The sequence below is a fragment of the Tachysurus vachellii genome, chromosome 17 (assembly GCF_030014155.1).
Source record: "Tachysurus vachellii isolate PV-2020 chromosome 17, HZAU_Pvac_v1, whole genome shotgun sequence".
NCBI classification, from domain to species: Eukaryota; Metazoa; Chordata; class Actinopteri; order Siluriformes; family Bagridae; genus Tachysurus; species Tachysurus vachellii.
In genome coordinates, this window is record NC_083476.1 from 16,566,189 (window position 1) to 16,580,067 (window position 13,879).

At 40.9% G+C, this 13,879-nt stretch overlaps 1 pseudogene; it reads right to left on the reverse strand.

Moving 5' to 3' along the window:
• Positions 1-1,631: 1,631 nt before the first annotated feature.
• LOC132860409 (zinc finger matrin-type protein 2-like) overlaps positions 1,632-13,879 on the reverse strand; it is a 48,855-nt pseudogene continuing 36,607 nt past the window's right edge.

Genomic DNA, 13,879 nt, shown 5'->3' on the forward strand with positions numbered 1-13,879 from the left:
ATCAACGTTACTCCCCTATCGAGAAGGAAAAAGGCAACCTTGTCATCCCTTCGCAGGCCTTCCCGCTCCTTCAGTTCGCTCGAGTGCTGGAAAGCTGATCCTATATTACCATGGGTCCTACGTCTTGCCTTATCGTAAGCCTTTTTTTGTTTTTATCTGCTATGTCAATGTTTCAGTCGCTTTCTGCTAATTTTATGCATGCACACTGAACACTCTCACCACTGCATATCGACAAGAGACACCCCTTTCTGCTCATTGGCTACACATTTGTTTTGTTTGTTGGCCCGACTCAACTTTCTGAAGCATTTCTCAAACATCGTACAACCCACCTTTAATAAAACATGATGTATTGTTAATTTTGTTTTCTTCTGTTTTAGATTTAAGTCAATTGCTGTTTCTGCTGTGTTGTATTTTTTGTTTGGTTTCCTGGCTGGCCGGTCTCAGAGGTGTGTGCTGCATGGTGGCAGCACGTGGATTGTTTGTGTACGAGTCTGGGTTGGCTGGGGCTTTGTTTTGTATTTCTTTTTTTTATATAACACCTATAAGATCTAACCTTACTGGGGTGACTGAGAGGTCACATAAACACAGATGCACACACACATACTAACACACATATACCAGGCTACACAAGCACACACCTAGGGTATAAAAGGGAGAGCTGAATCACTAAACTTTACCTCTTCACGGTGTAGACTTGGCACTCTGCACTGTTGGAAGATGCCTTTTGTTGCAGCAAAATAAATATAATTTATACTTCTTTGCTTTTACCACCAACTCTGTTTCTGACTGTGTTTTTTATATGTAGATAAAAACTGCCACCACAAATTTCCTCTACACACCTTCCCGGCCTTACGTCACCAGCTTGATTCCTAGTGCCTAGTGTGTGTGGGCCTCTCTGTGTATGGGATCCATGTTTGCCATGTTTTCTTGAAGTGGTTATGAGTGAAGGTTTATGTTTTGAGTTGTTAGTTTTATTTGTTTTCTTTTCAGTATGTATTATCAGGGGAATGTCTCCCTACGCTTTAAGGGTCTGTCACATGCCATGAAACTAGCTAATAATGGGAAGTTGTGGCCTAATGGTTAGAGAGTCTGACTCCTAACCCTAAGGTTGTGGGTTCGAGTCTCGGGCTGGCCACGACTGAGGTGCCCTTGAGCAAGGAATTGAAACAGCCACCCCCCATACCCCCAACTGCTCCCCGGGTGCCGCAGCATAAATGGCTGCCCACTGCTCCGGGTGTGTGTTCACTGCTGTGTGTGTGCACTTTGGATGGGTCACCATACTTGGCTATATGTCACGTCACTTAATATAGTAAGAGTGTGAGCTGGCTGTTAGCATCTTGGAGAGCTGGGACCAATTTTTGAGGAGTTATTTACATAAACCTTTTCATGTCTATATGTGTTTGATTGTTGTGTAAATCCTTTGCTGACCTATTTTTGTAATAAATCTTTGTGCCTTAAGTGATTTTGTAGAATTTCCTTTTTGGGCCCGTGCTCTCTAGAAGTGTTCCTCTTTAAAACTAATTTTGAAGGAATGGCCTAGTGTTACACATGGAAATAAGCAAATAAGGATGACTTAATGTGTTGTAATAACCATTATTTTATTAAACAAAAATAATTTTCTCATTGTGCATTTGAAAAAAGAAAGAAAAAAAAAAATCAGACCAGTCCTCAAGCTAAACAGAGCAGTGAGGCCTCAGCATTGGTACATGCAACACATTAATATTCAATGGGGCTTTTTGGAGGAACCAAATTTCGAGAATTCCATTACAGCAGCTATTTCCTCATCTGCTTCAAAATAAAGGTCTTCTTCTGCTTTTCGTTTCTTCTTCTCTTCTTTTCTTTTCGCTTCTCCCTTTTGTACGCTTTTGCCTTTTCCTCCTGAAAACATACACGTACAACAATCCCATTTTAAAATGTATATTATGCACAGAAAAACTACAGTATTATAGAACAACAGAATGAAATACATTCGTTATATCATTCTCATGATTATATAATAGAAGTGATTAAAGTAGCACTCTATTGATTTTCGCTCAACATAAGCACATCATTAATTCTTCAGTGCACAGTGTTTGATTTGATTAAGGCAGGGGTTTCAAACTCAAATTCACAGTGGGCCAAAATGTAAAACTGAGATAAAGTCACGGGCCAAACTGAATATTTATTGAAAAATTAACTGCAACTGATATGTTATGTTCAACCTTTTTCATATGGAAACAAACTTTGGTTTTGCTTGAACACAGGATTTGGAACAACCAGAGCTTGAAATTACAAATTTAAATTTAAATTTGAACTAAAAGACACATCAGTGGTGTTCATTTCTTATTTAAATAAATAAAATAAATGATGCCTCTCACTGTATCATTTTAAGTTCCTTTTTGAAGTGGATCTTTTTCAAAACCAACAACAAAACAACCAAAAATAATAATTTCATTCAATGAAAATCCAACTTTTCGACTATTAACAGTTCATGCCTTGGAGTAGAAAAAGTGCATAAAGAAAGCATATATTCAAACTCAGTTTGCTACACTCTGATTTACTCTGCACATTGATCTAAGCCAGATACCTGGCATCTTTTTTTAGCTGCAAGTTCATCAATGTCTGGGGTCAGGCTCTGAGCTGAGGAAATTCTCAGGATGGATTGAAGGTGTTCATCACTGAGTCGACTCCTGTGAGGTGTTTTGTTCAACTTCATAATAGAGAACAGTTGCTCACATAGATATGTGCTGCCAAACATAGAGAGCATTTGAGCAGCTTGGGTAGGTTCATTTGTTTTTCTGTCACCACTCTGTGGTATAAATGACTTCAGTCTCAATATAAACATGTACATATGCAAAATTCCCTCTCACGTACATGTTCTCAACATTGCTAGACACGTTACTACATCAATGTGGGATGTTTGTATAAGTGGTTTGCACATTGTAATGACATTTTTGCCATTTTACCCACGCCTCCAGAGAAATCCCTATTTACTAGTGGTGTGTAAATAACAGTCAAATAAGCAGTAAATAACTAAATTAAAATGGTTTGATGTGGAGTTTGGAGATGCAGTGTCCAAGGACATGTAGGCCTTCTGCAGATATCTGGTTCAGCAGATGTTCAATCAGTGACCTTCTTCTCCATCTCAGCCTGTGGTGTGATCATTGTGATGAAGCTGGTCCTTCCAAGCTTAGACTCCATATCCACCTTGTAGTCTCTGTGCCGGGGGGGGTGCTAGTTTGACCGGGTTTGCCTAGAGAAGCGAATACAGAAATAAATGAATCAATTAAACACAAACTCAGTGGCCACTTTATTAGTGTCATGACCATCACTGAAATCACTAGATCTAAACTGAATGTTCTGAGTTTTCAAGTTCATGTTCAAGTTTTCTTTATTGTCAACTCTTCCACATGTACACTACACACATAGAGAATTGAAATTGTATTTCTCTCAGTCCCAAGGTGCATAATATTAACAATGGAATTTAAATAGAACAGTGCAAGGCATATGCAATAAAGACCAATGCTGCACAAAGTGACTGGTGCATGTTGTCGTATGTTAGTGGTGGTGGGGAGTGGAAGGACCTGGGGATGTGGGATCTGGAGGGGTGTGTTCGGTTCATAGATCTGTGGTGCCTGGGGCAGAAAAGGGAAGTGGAGGCAAGTTCGAGAGCGAGTTCAGCTTCCTGACAGCCTGATAAATGAAGCTGTCCTTCAATCTGTTGGTCCTGGCCCGGAGACTCCGCAGTCTCCTCCCTGATGGCGGCAGACTGAAGAAGCTGTGTAATGGGTGGGTGGGATCACCTGCAATGCAGAGGGCTTTGCGGGTGAGACGGGTCTCGTAAATGTCCTGGAGGGAGGGGAGAGAGACACCAATAGTCTTCTCAGCTGCTCTCACTATGCGCTGTAGCGTCTTCCGGCAGGATGCGTTGCAAGCACCATACCACACAGTGATGCAGCTCGATATTATGCTCTCGATGGTGCCTCTGTAGAAGGTGTGCATGATGGTTGGCGTGGCTCTGTGATTTCTTGGCCAGTGCTGCTGCGTTTTCAGTCCAGGAGAGGTCCTCTGTGATGTGAACACCCAAGAACTTGGTACTACTCACTCTCTCCACAGTGGCACCGTTGATGGTCAGAGGAGCATGCTGAGTGTGCGCTCTCCTGAAGTCGACAACAATCTCCTTCGTCTTCTCCACGTTCAGAGAGAGATTGTTGTCATTGCACCACTTGGCCAGGCGTCTCACCTCGTTCGTGTAGTTTGTCTCATCTTTGTTGCTAATGAGACCCACTACAGTCATGTCATCCGCAAACTTGATAAAGAGGTTGGAGTTGTGTGATGGTGCGCCGTCATGGGTCAGCATGGTGAAGAGAAGGGGGCTCAGCACACATCCTTGGGGGGCCCCAGTGTTCAGTGTGATGGTGCTGGATGTGTTGCTGCTGACCCGTACTGCCTGAGGTCTTCCAGTCAGAAAGTCCAATAGCCAGTTGCACAGTGAAGTGCTGAGCCCTAGCTGAAGCAGTTTGTTACTGAGCTGTTGAGGGATGATAGTGTTGAATGCTGAACTAAAGTCTATGAACAGCATTCTAACATACGAGTCCTTTTTGTCCACATGAGTGAGTGCTGAATGTAAGGCAGTTGAGATGGCATCATCAGCCGAGCGGTTGGGCTGATATGTAAACTGGAAGGGGTCCAGAGAGGGGGGTAGGGCAGACTTGATATGGTGCATGACTAGCCGTTCAAAGCACTTCATGACGATAGGAGTAAGTGCAACAGGACGGTAATCGTTGAAGCATGATGGAGACGGCTTTTTGATGGTGGCAGCTTTGAAGCATGTGGGGAGAACAGGTTGACTGAGTGAGATGTTAAAAATGTCTGTGAAGACATCAGTGAGTTCCACTGCACAGTCTATCAATACACGCCAAGGAATGTTGTCAGGACCAGGAGATTTGCGTAGATTGATCCTGCTGAAGGATATCCTCACGCTATCTGGGGTCAGCATCATCACCTGGTCACCGGGAGGAGGTGGAGTTTTCTGAGCAGTGGTGCTATTTTGCTTCTCAAAGCGAGCAAAGAAGGCGTTCAGCTCGTTCAGCAGAGAGATGTTGCTGTCACAGGTCTGTGGTGGGGGCTTGTAGTCCGTAATGGTCTGTATCCCCTGCCACAGGCTCAGAGTGTCTCTGCTGTCGCTGAATTGATTGGCTATCCTCCTGGAGTACTGCCTCTTAGCCTCTCTGATGCCACGGGATAGGTTGGCCCTGGCTGTCCTCAGGCCCACCTCGTCTCTAGTTCTGAAGGCGGCGTTCCGCGTCTTCAGGAGTCTGTAGACCTCCCCTGTCATCCACGGCTTCTGGTTGGCCCGGACAGTGATGGTCTTTGTGACTGTTAAATCATCAATGCACTTGGAGATGTAGGCAGTGACAGTTTCTGAGTACTCTTGGCGGTCTGTGGTGTTATTGTATGTGGCAGCCTGCTTAAACATATTCCAATCGGTGGTGTTAAAACAGTCTTGAAGAGCCTCCGACAACCCCTCAGGCCACACTTGAATTTGTTTCTGAACTGGTTTGGTGACTTTAATGAGTGGTCTGTATGCAGGCATTAGCATGACAGTGATGTGGTCTGATGCGCCAAGGTGGGGGAGGGGGAGGACCAGGGGCGTAGCCATCATTGAAAAAGTGGGGGGGACGAAATGTCTAGTGTTATCTGTTTTTTTTTTTTTTTTCAGTTAACCCTTGTGTAAATGACAGGTTTTATTTTTTACTGTCTTCACTCATTGTCGGTTATCGTCTTTACTACGTTGTATGTATGTGTGATTTACCTGCTCCTTATTATTAAAGTGACATCTTTAATGTCGCTATTCGTCGTCCTCGTCTCTGTTGTGTACATACAGTGACACATACTTGATATTATGTAGAATTGGTAGAGTTAAACATGCTGTAAAATCTCAGTTCAACATTATCTTTATTCTTATTTGAAGGGTTTTGATAACACACTTGTTAAAACAAAAGACGTTATAAAAGAGTTTATATAACGTTTGTCAAAGCAGCTATTTTTCCTTATAATCCTTTAAATTAAAACTTGCTAATTATTCAACAAGAGCAACAGGCAGAGTTACTAAACATTGTGCAACACAATTCTGATACCATATGCCAACTTATGCTTGACATTTTTATCAAAAAGGAGTGAAGCGTTTTTTGCCCCTTTGAGCTCATCGTAACGGAATGATGGACCGCGGGTGCGACTCGAGCTACAGTACTGGGGGCGCGTGATGATGACGTGACAAGTGAGTGACTGATTGCCGTGAATGTCATGTATAGACTATCTTAAACTTTCTTGTCTCTTTGAATTTTAAATCACTCTGCATTTATATACATTGCTCCATTAAAACCTCAACATGTGGTGAACACAACTCTCCACTAAAAAAGTGAGGGGGACGAATTTACTTTTTATAAAAAGTGTAATCTACGCCCCTGGGGAGGACTTTGTAGGTTCCTCTCTATGTGGTGTAAACAAAGTCCAAAATGTTATTACCTCGTGTTGGAAAGTTAACGTGTTGGTGTATTTTTGGAAACACACTCTGCATGATTGAAATCCCCAGCTATGATGAGAAAAGCATCAGGGTGTGCTGTCTGCTGCTCACTGATGTGCTGGTACAGTTCATGTAGTGCATCGTTCCTGTTGCTGTTGTTGGAGTTTGGGGGAATGTATACAGCAACGAGCAGAATGGCTGTATATTCCCTCGGCAGATAGAACGGCCGGCACTTAATACTCATAAACTCCACCAGGGGTGAGCAGTGTTTGCAGACCACAACAGCATCGCGGCACCACGCATCATTGATGTAAACACAAAGCCCGCCGCCGCGAGTTTTTCCTCCCGCGAAGAGAGCTCTGTCCGCCCGATAACACAAAAACACAACAGTCTCTTACATTCCTCCGAGCCGAGAATAGTAGTCGGATGTCCATTTTATATTAATCCATTTTATTGTCCAAAGAGCGTACGTCAGCCAGCACGATGGTGGGGATAGCTGGCTTGTGTGGGTTAGCCGTTAGCCTGGGCCGGATACCTCCGCGCTTACATCTCTTCTGCTTTCTCTCACGCCTCTTGTGGCGCTTCCGCTGCGGGCGAGATGCATTTTCTCATGCATTAATCTTGCCAAGGAATGAAGTTATTGAAGTCAACAGATGCTGCTGCTTTACACTTCAACTGGTTTACATTAAAGTTGGGATGCATGAGGTTTGAAAAATGCTTCAGAAAACGAACAAAACAAACGTGTAGCCAATGAGCAGAAAGGGGCGTGTCTTGTCTATGTGTGATGGATATCATCCTTTCATTTTTATTTATTTACTTAGTATTAATTTGTTCACAAAAACCTTATTATTTTGTTTTCTATCTTATGTAGAGCCCTGCTAAATTAGGGTCTAATAATTATTTAGTTTGTATTTTCTTTTACAGTAAACAGTTTAAAAAGATTACTTTCAAACAAAAGAGAAATAACTAAGAAAATACTGTTATAAAAAAAATGTGGTGTTTAACCAATGAGGTGAGTTTCTCTCTGACCTCTGGAGGTCAGAGGGCAGAGAGCAGGAAGCGAGTGAGTGAGAGAGACGGACGACACGAGGTGGCCGACAAACGTGCGCGAATTGCACGGTCCACGTGAAAAAAACACTGTAAAGCTGAAAACTGAGTCTGTGGACTGCACACAAGGAAACTGAACAGATAAGAGACTGCTAAGTAAAATAATCGTAAATGAACTCTATGTAGAGAGCGTAAGTGAGAGAGAGACTTGACTCAGCATGCGTGCGTTCACGTGAGGGACCAAAGATACCGCAGTTCTTTTACTCTCAGTGCTTGTGAGCTTTACGAGATGCATATAGTCTCAAAATTACATAAAATGAACTATCACAAAGTTTATTGACTGTACAAACGTTGCGGAATGGTTTGCAAGGCCAATAGTCATATACAGTAAGTGAGCAACGGAGAAACTGAAGGCTACGCGATTCTTCAGGAGAGACCGAGGCCGCGTGGTGACGTCTGCTGCAACTTTGCCTCATTTACATCGTCGGATGGGTGATTAGCACAGTGTTTGTTCGTGGATGGACGTCAGGGAAAATCCTATCGGCTGATCGGATTATCGTGTTTTTCCAGTGGGTGCTTCGTTCTTGAGTTTCACTGTTCCATTGGATTTCGTGAGTACTATAAAGTGTTTATACATTCACATGAGCTCCAACGTAGCGCGCCAACGAGAGACTTAAATCCCAGCTGGGTCATATTTCTTTTGTGGGGTTTTGTTTACATTTGTTTGAGTTAATAAATGTTTGTTTATTGATTTATACAGTATAAAATCCTGTGATTTCTTATTTAAAGAAAGAGCTTGATAAAAGGAGGACTGTTATGTAACTTAAGATTTATGTTGGAGTGTGTTACAAATGCCTTTAATATTATGTGGTTATAATTAACTATTTTCTGAGTGATAGAAGAGAACATTTAAAAGAAACACTGAAGTCTGAAGCCCAGGGTTAATATTACAGTAGTTTTTTGAGTTACTTTGGTAGTAAACATATTACACCTTAAGTAAATTTAGATGTGCCTCTCATGTGTAAAGTTAAATTGTAAGTTTCCCTAGAAATAGTTGAACCAGTTAATCGGTGAGAGGACTACATTTGTGGGCCTCATCCGGGATTCACATCACTGTTTTTTTTTTCTTCTTTCTTGGTATATTATTTGAAGGGAAAATTCTGTAAAGTCACTTTTTTCTGATGCATGGAATTTTCTTTTGTTGACAAAGTGGGAAAGACATTTAAGGTTGAGCAGTTATTATTCATTTAACTCTACCTCAATCTGTAATTCTAAATACTACATAAGACACAGATGAGCAACATGGATGTAAATAAGGTCATTGCATGGTGTAGTGAAAAAGATGTTCAGCTTGAGAACACACTCATTTTGAGCAACGTACCTTCGGATTGTGAAGATATGGCTGTACAATGTGTACATGATAAAGGATATGTGTACAATGTGCTTGATAAAGTTCAAGGTATTGGTAAATGCAAAGTGCGTGGCCTTCGTTCTGATCCGACTGAACAGCAGCATTTTGTTTTGATTGAAACTGCTAGCAAGGTTTCTGAGATACCTCTTCCTGCTGAAAATTGGAGGATCTGATGTAGGTACTTGGTACACCCAGATAGCAAATGTCACAACTCAAACACCTGAACAAAATAGGGGGGATGAGTTTCATACTAAACTGTTCTCGTTCCTAGAAAAAGAGGGTAAATCTTTAGCTGATGTACAGAGTATGGTTTCTCCTTCACTTAGCCTGAGCACTGAGCTTGTTGGTGCCATTAACTGCTTGGTTCAGAAGTGTAATGTGGCTACACCTGCTGAGGGTCCAAGCTAGGGCTGGGCGATATGGCAAAAAACTGTATCACAATATCAGTGTTTCATATCAGTCGATATCAATAATTATTGATATTTTTTATGACCCATTTAAAATAAGGACCAGGAGAAAAATCTATTACATTTGAACATTTTTATTTTAAACTTCCTCATAATCCTCTGTTATTAAGACAGAAATGTCAACAACCATGGGAAACTCAAATAATTAAAATGTAAACATGAGTCTAAAGTCACAGACTCGCTCTAACTGAACAGATGAAGACTGTAAAACGATCGGGTTTTGTAGATTGATTACATAATGAAACAAAAAACGCATAACCAACATAGAACAGCCAGACGCTGTACTATAAAGTAACCAGCAGGTGTTCCTACTACCTGCTTTCATCGTATTGCTTAGCAGCATGTGGCACAACTAGCAGGAGATTTCTTGCAGCTAAAATGAAACATCATGGAGGGAAATTTGGTGTTTGTGTATAAAATTCAGCAGTGTATATATGCATTATATCATATGAGATGAAGGAGAAGCCGTATGTTCTTTGCCATGGTTTAGGTGCTTGTTACTGTCTTCACTTCCATTGGTAGTTGCTGCAAGAAATCGCTCCATATTTGCATAAAGTAACTTTTCTCAACATTGTCTCGTTGCTGTTCACCTCCACATCTTGCTACCCATGGTCGCTTTCGCTCATGTCACCAGATCTCTGTGTCTCTTTGTCACTGCTATATCTATACGTAGAATTACAGTTACAAACTTACTATGATGTGATTTTCTCGTAGCTCAGAATGTTTCCTTCTTAAACCAAACCAACAACCCTCCTGATGTGTGAATAAGCTTGATCCCATAACCCACCTCTTCTCGCAATTCCTTCACTCGCTCTTCCAAATCTATATCCATTCTCTTTTTGTTCACCTCGTAATGTTTTTCAAACCGTTCCAACGAGAATTCCAATAGTCCTATTATCAGTGTGATCTGATCTGTACAAAAAGAAAGAAGCAAACTTTAATGTGTGTTACCTACTGTATATGGTACATAAAAGTGAATACTCACACTTCCTGCTATTGATGTGAGCTAGAAAGCTGTATGAGGTTTTCAAAAAACGATTACAAATATTGCAGTACCTAAAGGGAAAAAGTACATCACCTTTAAGAAAATGTATTAAAATACTGCATGATGTCAGTTTTTTTTCTGTTTTTACAGTTATTTCTTTGATGAAATGATGCACAGGGTTTGGAAAGGGGCAGATTTTGTTCAAAAAGCATGCAAATAAATTTGCACTGTGTATAAAGGGTTTGAACATTGTAATGACATTTTTGCCATTTTAACCACGCCTCCAGAGAAATCCCTATTTTCTAGTGGTGTGTAAATAACAGTCAAATAAGCAGTAAATAACTAAACTAAAATGGTTTGATGTGGAGTTTGGAGATGCAGTGTGACAATGTGAAAAAGGACATGTAGGCCTTTCTGCATATATCTGGTTCAGCAGATGTTCATCAGCGACCTACCCTCCCATCTCAGCTTGTGGTGTGATCATTCTGATGGTGATGAAAATCCACTTTGTAGTCTCGGGTGCGCTAGTTCTTTCTGTGGTTCTTTCTGAAAATACAGAAATAATCCACCTCTTCTTGCAACTCCTTCAATCGCTTTTCATATTTTTCCCTCTCAATTCTCTTGTTCTCCTCTTGTTCTCCTCGTAATGTAAACAAGTAGAATTTCACGAGTCCTGTTATAAGTGAGATCTGATCTGTACAAAAAGAAAGAAGCAAACTTTAACATGTGTTACCTACTGTATATGGTAAATAAAAATAAAATAAAAAAATGGTAATAAAAGTGAATACTCACGCTTCCTGCTGTTAATGTGTGCTAGAAAGCTGTATGAGGCTTTCAAAAAATTATTACAAATATTGCAGTACCTAAAAGGAAAAAGTACATCACCTTTAAGAAAATGTATTAAAATACTGCATGATGTCACAGTTTACAAGGGTTCACAGGGTTTGCACATTGTAATGACATTTTTGCCATTTTACCCACACCTCCAGAGAAATCCCTATTTTCTAGTGGTGTGTAAATAACAGTCAAATAAGCAGTAAATAACTAAACTAAAATGGTTTGATGTGGAGTTTGGAGATGCAGTGTGACAATGTGAAAAAGGACATGTAGGCTTTCTGCATATATCTGGTTCAGCAGATGTTCATCAGCGACCTACCCTCCCTTCTCAGCCTGGTGAGTGGTCATTTTGTTGGACTCTGTGCTGGAGGGGGCGCTAGTTCTTTCTGTGGTTCTTTCTGAAAATACAGAAATAAATGAATCAATTAAACACAAACTCAGTGGCCATTTTATTAGTGTCATGTCCATCACTGAAATCACTAGATCTAAACTGATTGTTCTGAGTTTTGTCATTAGTCTTGCCAAGGAATGAAGTTATTCTGTCAATAGATGCTGCTGCTTTACACTTCAACTGGTTTACATTAAAGTTGGGGTGCATGAGGTTTGAAAAATGCTTCAGAAAATGAACAAAACAAACGTGTAGCCAATGAGCATAAAGGGGCGTGTCTTGTCTATGTGTGACGGATATCATCCTTTCATTTTTATTTATTTACTTAGTATTAATTTGTTCACGATAGGGTTGGGTATCAAAAGAAATTTTCTGGTTCCGATTGCGGTTCCAGTTCTGCCTTACGATTCCCAGTTCTGATTCCGATTCCATAATAAAATAAATGTGTAAAATAATGCACAATACTGAAACAATTCCATTTGTGTTTATTAATCACTCTTTCAATATTTTTAACAGAGCATTTCAATTCATATCAATTTAAATTTCAATAAATCCAACATCATATTTAACATCCAGAATTACAACTTAGCAAAACAGTTAGCAATTTTTCTGAAGAAACATTAACATGTCTGCTTTCTCTGGGAGAAGACGAGACCTTTCCTGGCTTATTGTATCTCCAGCTGTGGAGAAAACCCTCTCAGAGGGGGGAGATTTGCTTCATTGTTGTAGCTTTGGAAATGAATCCACACTTTAGACTTTTTTTTTAGACACGTTTAACACAAAGCGTACCTCAGCACAGCAGCGCGAATGACTGATTTCTGTGGTAAGCTGTGTTAATTTGGTTGCGTGACTGTAAACAGTGTAAACAATTAATATTCGTGAGGTAAGACATGGCTATTTAAAGTAAAAGTTTCCAGAGCTTTGCCCGTCATCGCATCGGAACCGCGTTTGGAACCGAAACTTAAAAATTCCGCGCGGTTCCTGTTAAAAAACGTGTAGCCAATGAGCAGAAAGGGGCATGTCTTGTCGATATGTGTGATGGATATCATCCTTTCATTTTTATTTATTTACTTAGTATTAGAGATGAGCCGGATACTCGGCTGAAACGAGTATCCGGTACGGATAAAGCACTTCTGCCGAGTACGAGCATTATACGAGTAATACGAGTCAATATCTGTGCTCGGATTGAATGAAAATCATCATTGGGTAGCTGATTGTGTCAGCGTTCTGTGATAGGCTAGTCACAGCTGTAACACTGTCCCTCTTAAAGGTATGCTGGGGTGCCAGACAGAGATAAATACTCGGTCAATTATAGTAAGGATTGTTAGTCCAGTCAGAGAGTGAACAAAGGACACATGTATCTTAAGGCATTATCATCACACACATCCGAAATCTTAGAAGAGTAAACCAAATAAGGAAGAAACAAACTTTTCACCATAATGCAATATTCAGTGTATTCAATAATAACAGTGCACCAATTCCATCACACCACATAACACAATTCTTTAGCAATAAACACCAGCATAAACACCAACATCATCATCAACAGCAAAAGTAGTCTGGAATTTGAAGGATTGTACATTTAGAAAATAGAGGAAAGTCACAGTCACCAGTTCATCACTAATGGTACTCAATCCACTACTTCCAGTGTCAACCAAAGTGGTCAAGCAAAGTCTTACACGTACTCACAACTCCACCAGCTTTCGTGAATTAAAGAGCAGCTCTCAATCCTCTGTCCGTGTTAATCTTCATTCATTTAATTCCATTCCCAATGCGAACACCCATGAATTCAAGGAATAGAATTAGCATCCGTTCGCCGACGTAGCAGACCTTCCGCCGCGACACAATAACTCTGCGTTTTTAGAGGGAGACTTCCGGTGAACTGTTCTCTCCACGTTATCTCCACCATGGCTCTTTTAAACGCCTCTAGCACCTACGTCATCGTGCTTCCGGGATCGCCCGTGCGGACCAACATAGGCGCCATCTTTGTTGTGGCCGCTCTTACCACTACCTTGCATCCTTATACCAATAAACTGCGCCATATATTAGAAATACAAATTCAATATGTGCTTATGAAAGTGCACTGTTACACAGCGCCCCTCCCCTACACACATACAGATGTATTGTGTTGCTGTGTCTCGCTCTGCTCACTCACAGTCACACATAGAACAGCTCTCTGTCTCTCCCTCAGTCACTCGGGTTCGCGGGTCTTTTCCGTTAACGTTTAGGGTTTCTTCAG